General features: G+C 44.9%; 1 long non-coding RNA gene across 2 annotated transcripts in view; it reads right to left on the reverse strand.

Annotated features, from left to right (window-relative positions):
• Window positions 1-8,254, reverse strand: part of LOC130852567 (uncharacterized) — a 29,763-nt gene extending 21,509 nt beyond the window's left edge. For both annotated transcript variants that reach the window (XR_009053379.1, XR_009053378.1), the window contains exons 1-2: window positions 8,157-8,254; window positions 447-500 (exon numbers count right to left, since the gene is read on the reverse strand). This is a non-coding gene — a long non-coding RNA (uncharacterized LOC130852567). The remainder of the gene's footprint in view (window positions 1-446; window positions 501-8,156) is intronic.
• Between the last annotated feature and the right edge of the window lie 300 nt (window positions 8,255-8,554).

Below are 8,554 nucleotides of genomic sequence, written 5' to 3' on the forward strand. Positions count from 1 at the left end.
AGTGCAGGCTCAGTAGTTGTGGTACATGGGCTTAGTGGCTCTGCGGTATGTAGGATCTTTCCGGACGAGGGCTCAAACCTGTGTCCCCTGCATTAGCAGGAGAATTCTTCACCACTGCATCACCAGGGAAGCCCGCTTATCTGTACTTTTCTAATTTTTCTACCATAAAAAAGAACTACTTGAGTAATTTATCCTCAGGAAATAACCACTTACGCTGATAAAGAGCATTACTTATGGAGAAAACAAATCAGCTAAATGCTCACGAATAGGGAATCACATGCCGGAAGGGGCACCCATATAATGATACGTAATGCGTCCACACAGAATGGTGTTTCCAAATGATGTTTACTACCATAGGGACCACTCAGGATATCATGTTAAATAAAAAACACTGTATATAATAACACCCTCAATAGAATGACTAGAATTAAAAATACTGAACTTACCAAGTATTTGTGAAGATGGGAAGGAACTGGAACACTCGTACACAACTGGTGGGACTGCAAGATGATACAAACACTTAGGAAAACACTTTGACTATTGAAAAATATACAAATTTAAACATGTACCTACCTTTTAAAAAATTTTTTATTGGGGTATAGCTGATTTACGAAGTTGTGCATATACCTACCTTATGATCCAGCAGGTCTATCCTAAATGTCTACTCAAGAGCAATGAAGACATATGTCCACACAAAGACCAGTGCAGAGTAGCTTTACTCATAATAGCCCCAAACTGGAAACAATCCAAACGTCTGTCAACAGGTGAATAGATAAACTGTGGTGTATTCATACAATGGAATACCACTCAGGCATCAAGAGGAATGAATTACTTATACCTGCAACAGTGTGGATGAACCTCAGAAACACTATGCTGAATGAAAGAAGCCAGACACAAAAGAACACGTACTGCATGTTTTCATTTACATGGAACACTAGAAAACCAGGTCTAACCTATGGTGACAGATAGTCGATCAGTGGTTGCCTGGAGCTGGGGACAGAGAGAATGACCAAGGACACAGAGAACTTTTTTGGGTAATGGAAATATTCTATATCTTGCTTGTGGTAGTGCTTTTAGGATTATGTGAAGAAATGTGTGTTGTCATTAATTACAATGTGACTAAATGGAAGTCATTATATAAATACATACACACACACCCCCATAGGATCACTCTCTCTTTTCTTTTCTTTTTTTTTTTTTTGCTATGATACCACATCCACTTTCCTTTTTTTTCTCTTTTTTATTGACTATAATTGCTTTACAATTTTGTGTTAGTTTCTGCTGTACAATGAAGTGAATCAGCTATAGGTATACATATATCCCCTCCCTCTTGGACCTCCTTCCCACCCCCACCCCCATCCCACCCATCTACGTCGTCACAGAGCACCGAGCTGAGCTTCCTGTGCTTTACAGCATGTTCCCACGTCACAGAGCACCAAGCTGAGCTTCCTGTGCTTTACAGCATGTTCCCACTAGCTGCCTATTTTACACATAGTAGTTTATATATGTTAATCCTAATCTCCCAATTCATCCCACCCTCCCCTTCCCCCCATGTCCACATGTCTGTTCTCTACGTCTATGTCTCTATTCCTGCTCTGCCAATAGGTTTATCTGTACCATTTTTTTAGATTCCACATACATGTGTTAATACACAATATTTGTTTTTCTCTTTTTTGGCTTACTTCACTCTGTATGACAGACTCTAGGTTCATCCATCTCACTACAAATGACCCAATTTCTTTCCTTTTTATGGTTGTGTAATATTCTATTGTATATATTACCACATCTTCTTTATCCATTCATCTGTCATTGGACATTTAGGTTGTCTCCATGTCCTGGCTATTGTAAATAGTGCTGCAATGATACATGTGTCCTTTTGAATTATGGTTTAGGATCTCAATTTTAAAAATAAAAAAGGGGGCAGAGAAAGAACACTGGAAGCATATTTATAGAAAGGTAGCCACAACATTGTAAATCAACTATACTTCAATTAAAAAAAAATATATATATATAAAAGAAGAAAGCAGTGAGTAACTCTAGTTTGTGCAGTTAGAAGAGACTACAAAATTATTTGAATAATTTTTTGTGTTTTTTCCCTAGATTTGCTCCCATAAACAAATATTAATATAAATGTTACCAAATGCAATCTTTTTTTTTTTTTTTTTTGATTTGGTGGAACAAAGGGAAAGGAGCCATCTTCCTTAACAGAGGATGCCAGTGGGAAGGTCAAGGGAGAGAGCAGGGACCATGACCCTAAACCTCTCACAGGATTCAAAAATTCCTGGATGCCTCCATGCAGTCCTTGGGAAAGATAATGAAGTTGGCCAAATCATTCACTGGTCCAGATCACAGAAGGTGCTTCCTACTGGTTTGCAAGGCAGAGATAGAGACAGATGTAGAAAACAAACATATGGACACCAAGTGAGGAAAGCGGGGAGGGTTGTGGGGGAATGAATTGGGAGATTGGGATACCAAATTGTACACTCTAAATATATGCTGTTTATTGTCTGTTAACTGTCTCTCAATAAAAGTTCTTAAAAAAAAAACAAAAAGAAAAACCAGAGAAAGTGCTTCCTCATTCTCTTCCTGCCTTCAATACCTCTTCACTCAAGAGATCCGTTTCCCCCCAGACTGGTTTTGCCACCAGAACATGTTCCATGGCTTTGCTTCTGTTCATAAAGAACGAGCCATTCTAGTTGAGACCTGGTCCATCTTGTTCAAACCATCTTCACAGTGGCTCACTGTGCATTTCCAGACCATGCTCTTTGGCCGTATTCTATCTTTGCCACGCTGAGAAGAGAGCTGAGAAAACTTGGCACCACCGTTCTTGTAGACCTGCCACCCACCACGGGAAATGGATGTGGCATTGAGAAACCAGGATGGCCCTGCCCACAGCACATAATCACCGGGTTTCATATTTGGATGGCCCAAGCCAGTGCCAGGACTCTTGTACTTGTAGGAGCCAGGACATAAAACCCCGACCTTTCTTCCAAAATAAACCTAGGGAGCCTTTGTTCTCTATGTTGACTTCCTTTGATGAGGTTTCTCAGGGCCAGATGGATGACTCTGTTTCCTCACCTTGGCCTCTAATTACTGCCCGCACTTGCTCCCCTCTGTTGTGGTTTCTGAGCTAGGAATGGAAGTGCACTCGGATGTTTTAGCATTGCTTTGGAACACGAGCCTAGAAAAGCACAACGTTCCCTGTAATTTCCACCCCTTTGGATTCCTATTGAGCCTCAGTTTTTTGCTGAAACAGCATATGAGGCAAAGAATAATCAAGGTCTGGGCTCCTCCCCAAAGTGCCAGCTACCTCCCTGTCTTACCAGGAGTGAAATCCAATGACGAAGCAAGTTTCCAACTTTAATCAGCCATCAGTCAGCAAGGAAGTCCACACCTACCACCTACCATCAAGATGCCAAGGGCGAGAGAGGTTCCCAGAGGTAGAGGCATGGCTTCTGTCCCCAAGGAGTTTGCCATGTAGACTCTGCATTCACACATACTCTCCACAGAGACCCATGTGGCCAACAGCCAACAGGGCCAGTTCTCACCCCAGGAGAAGACACACAGCGATAGAGATTGTATTCGTTGCATATGCAGTGACAGCTCTACAAACTCAGAGCAACCTGAGGTCGCTGTAAACTGCAGGGCTCTGAGACTGTGACCCAGAAGAGGAGCTGTTTGAACTGAATTTTAAAAACCAAGGAAAAGGGACTTCCCTGGTGGCGCAGTGGTTAAGAATCCTCCTGCCAATGCAGGGGACACTGGTTCGATCCCTGGACCAGGAAGATCCCACATGCCACGAAGCAACTAAGCCCATGCGCCACGACTATTGAGCCCATGTGCCGCAACTACTGAAGCCTGCGTGCCTAGAGTCTGTGCTCCGCAACAAGAGAAGGCACCACAATGAGGAGCCCACGCAACACAATGAAGAGTAGCCCCTGCTTGCTGCAACTATAGAAAGCCCGTGTGCAGCAACAAAGACCCAATGCAGCCAATAAATAAATAAACAAATAAAACAAAACCAAGGAAGAGGGACTTCCCTGGTGGCACAGTGGTTAAGACCCTGAGCTCCTAATGCAGGGGCCTGGGTTCGATCCCTGGTCAGGGAACTAGATGCCACACACATCCTGCAACTAAGATTTCGAATGTCACAACTAAGGAGCCTGCCTGCTGCAACTAAGACCCGGTGCAACCAAATAAATAAAGAAGTATTAAAAAACAAACAAAAACCAAGGAGGAGTTATTTAGGTGGAAAGGGCGGGAAGAAATTAAGGGCACTCCACACTGCATAAAAGTGAGGGTGAACCTGGCAGTCCCAGGGACCCAAGCTGTGGCCTCCTCCTTTACTTTGAAGTTCTTCCAGACTCTCTCCTTCAACTGCTTCACAGAGTAGGTGAAGGTCAATGAAATCAAGAGATGATGCAGACCCCTGAAGGTGAAGCAGCTCCTACATCCCAGCTCCCCCACGCCGGCCCCAAGGAACCCAATGCACGCATATATCGTCACTGAAGTAAAAATAGCTAATTACAGAAGCTAGGCAGTAGGTGGGGGGAGGGGAGACCGAGAGAGATAGCGTTGGGTCCCCGAGGCCAGGTGGAGTGGAAGATGAGAGGATGGGGGAGACCCCAGAGGAGCTGCTGAAGAGGGCTGAAGATTGGTGCTGAGACTCTGCTGTGTCACGGGAGGAGGTCAGATGGCCAGACAGCTCTTTTTGTCTTGTAGGTGTGGGCAGAGGCAACTGGGAAAAAAAAAAAAAAGAGTCAAGGGCTGATTTGCCCCAGCCTCTGGGTTCTGTGTGGAGCCTTTATAACCCAGTAACAAGATTTTATTTGAGGTAACAGACTACGTTTTCCCTCTCTCCCACTGCTACAAAGGATTTCACAGTCAAAAATCTGTTCATGCAGAGAAAATACCAGGAAGGACATGTGTGGTGAGCTCTGTGACCTTGGGTCCCTGGGCAGTCTCAGAGCCTCTGCAGTGTCTCCCTGCACTTGACCTGGGGTGTCCCAGTCACTGCCAACCCAGAGCCAGCTCTCGCCTGCCCCACCCTGCACGCCTTGGCAGTTCTTTCCTTGATTCCCATGCTAACAACCGCCCAGGCAAGACAGGAGTGTCCCAAGCCTGCCCGGGCTCTTGCCCTGGGTCAGGACCGGGGCGGGGAGGGGGGTGGGCACATGGGAACACTGAGCCCAGGGGAGGATGCCAGGAGGGCTCCCGTGCCTGAGACAGGGGTTCTGGGGCTGTCCACCTGCCTGGGAGCTGAGACTATTTTGGTTTGAGTGAGGAAGGAGCTTTTATTAATATCATGTATTTATTCATCTGGATTATAAACCTAAAAGGTCTTGTCTATGCCCTTCACCCCTATCTTCTCAGCAGGAGGCATCCGAATAGCGCTGCCGCGGGAGGTCCCCACGAAAATTTCATCAATGAAAAGAGAACATAAACTCCATGAGTTTAAGTGGCTTTGCTGTTTTGTTTACTGCTTTATCCTCGGTGCTTGTCACATGGGAGGCACTAAATAAATATTTGTTTATTGAATGGATGATGAGTGAGTGAATGAATTGGGCATTTAAAAATCACCCGATCAAGGCTGGAAGCCTTTTTAAGAGGTTGTAATTGGGGAGAGTCAGGGTAGAAATTAGGCAAAGCCTGAATTTAAGATCCATTCGTTCTTCTATTGAGTATTACCATATGCCAGGCACAACGACAAATGTTTGAGATACAGAAATGAATCAGATATGACCGCTGTCTTTAAGAGGGTCGCAGGAGACTTGTCAAAAATGCCGCTGGAGTTTAACCTCACAACAAGCCAATGAGGTCAGTGCTATTATTTGCCCCATTTTATAATTGAGGAAACAGGGGCACAGAGAGGTTCAGTGATTTGCCTGAGATCACACAGCTAGGAAATGGTCAAGGTGGGCTTCAAATCCAGGCATTCTGGTCCAGAGTTGGAGCTCTTAGCTACCACTCTACATTAGAAACATAAGGGTAGAGAATCTCCATCTTTACTGTTTAAAAAACCCCAAAAGTTTGCTTTGTCGGGAGTAGTAGAGAGCTACCGACAGCAAAACCTTTTCAGGTCCAGGGTCCTAAAGACTTTGAAAATCTGAAGACTGTCTGGACACTCTTTCTAGAAAAACACATGGCTGCAAATGTAGTCCTGGGGTTTTGTGGGTCCCCAGAAGCCTATCGATAGACCCATTAGGCCTGTGAACTTGAGGTTAATGGGTGGAAGTTTTCCAGTTTGGCCTGGAGGTGGGGATGGGGGCAGGAGGTACAGGTTTGCAGAATGGGATCAAGATTTTGGTTCCAAGGCTGGGGCCAGGCTTGGCTGAGCTGGGCGACGAGCTGCTTAGGCTGCTGTGACAGCCTGCTGCCCTGCTCAGCGCTTCAGGGATGAAAGCACCCACTTCAAACTCTGAGTCATCCGGTGCTACTTCGTCACATACTTTTACAAGAAAAGAGACTTTATTTGGGATGATTTGCCAACGTATTATGAATCAAGAGATATACAAAACAGACCTTAAGGAGCTACTGAAACTTATAGTTTCGGGAGCTATAAAAATAAACTACTGCCAATGTCCCCATAGGACACATAAATTCAACTCCAGAGAAAAGAACAGATGAAATCAATTCACTTTTCAAGATGTTACAAATCTAGCTAACAGAATGCATAGTTATTTTCTTCTTTAAAAAGTTAAGTCAAGGCAATACACGACCGGGATTAAAAAGCAAAACCTTTGGAAAATCTGGCAAGGAAAAGCTACAGCTACATCGCTCTACATCTTGAATCCCAAACACTAAAGGTAAGTACTTTTACCTGTTACGTTTTTACTACCTCTGGGGGCTACCTCTTGATCTCTAAATAACACGCTTGACGTCTGATGTTCTGCTGTCATAGCAAGGATTTAGATTATGTCTCCACTTCTCTGACACCCCTCCCATGTCTTTACAGTTAAATTACTATTTCCCCTTGTACTGCATCGGTTAACATTGTAACTTTGACAAACACATACTTAAATCTCTCTCTCCTGCGCGTTCAAATCCTGACATCTCCTTTATTCCCCTATTTTACAGATGAGAAAATGGAGGCTTGGGAGGGTCATCACTTGCCCAAGGCCACACTTGTTTTTTTAATATAAATTTATTTATTTATTTATTTATTATTGGCCGTGTTGGGTCTTTGTTGCTGCACACGGGCTTTCTCTAGTTGCGGCGAGCCGGGGCTACTCTTCACTGTGGTACGTGGGCTTCTCAATGTGGTGGTTTCTCTTGTTGCGGAGCACTGGCTCTAGGCACATGGGCTTCGGTAGTTGCGGCACATGGGCTCAATAGTTATGGCTCATGGGCTCTAAAGTGCAGGCTGAATAGTTGTGGCGCACGGGCTTAGTTGCTGCACTGCATGTGGGATATTCCTGGGGTAGGGATCAAACCTGTGTCCCCTGCATTGGCAGGCGCATTCTTAACCATTTCGCCACCTAGGAAGTCCGGCCATGCGGCTTTTAAGTGGAGGAGCTGGGTACAAGCTCAGGTCAGCCCCCATGCCTGGCTATGGTGCTGTGGTCCCAGAAACACTTTTGCCTGGCACCTGTCACTGAAGTGGAGTCACCTGCTATTTTTACACCTATTACTATGCAAAGGGAGCTGAATTCCCGAGAATTCAGCTTGCAGGCTAGTGCAGCTAGTGGAGGAGGGGTGTTTATAGAGAAGACTGCAGAGTCCTGTGATTCAGTCCTAGAGATCTGGGGCCCTTTGAGTTCCCTCCTTCTCTTGCTTCAGGGAAGCAGGATTAGAAGAGTTAGTCCAGGATATGTTACAGCAATAGGGATGGTGAAGTAGAAGCCAGCTCAGAGGTTCCCTGTTCAGCTCTGCTCTTCAATAGCAGCAAACAAAAACAAAGGTAGGACTTCCCTGGCGGTCCAGTGGTTAAGACCCCACGCTCCCACTGCGGAGGGTCCAGGTTGGACCCCTGATTGGAGAACAAGGATTCCACATGCTGTGTGGCATGGCCAAAAAACTAACTAAATAAAAAATAAAAACAAAGATAAATAATTATATTGAAAAAGAAAACAAAGTATTGAGGTCAATCGCAATTTCTTTAGCATCCTGCCCGAAATCTGGGAACACATGGGTGGTCTCAATGGGGTCACACTTACTGGAGTATCTCTCTCTTCTGTGGCACCGTGGAAGGCTGGATTTGTTCTCCTTGCTCCTTGATGGTTTAAATCCCAAAGCAGATCTGGGCACACCTGATAATAGTTATTGCTTCAGGTATTTCGGTTGATGTACCACTTTATCAGAACCAGGAGCCCGAGGCCCACGTCAGCAGTTACGCAATGGTGTGTGTGCTGGTAAACGCCTAACAACTGGCTCTCCTGGGGGTGGGGAGGGGGCGCTGATATGTAGCCAGTTTCTGTGGTGTAAATCCTCCCACCGTAAGTCAATTTCAATGTGACTTCACTGAACATGGAATTGCAAAGAGATGCACAGTAGCAATTCATTATAAAGTATTTCCATACAGATGTAATAGACAAAAGTAACGTCAGAGCATACG

This window comes from Hippopotamus amphibius, chromosome 4 (assembly GCF_030028045.1).
Source record: "Hippopotamus amphibius kiboko isolate mHipAmp2 chromosome 4, mHipAmp2.hap2, whole genome shotgun sequence".
Classification (NCBI taxonomy): Eukaryota; Metazoa; Chordata; class Mammalia; order Artiodactyla; family Hippopotamidae; genus Hippopotamus; species Hippopotamus amphibius.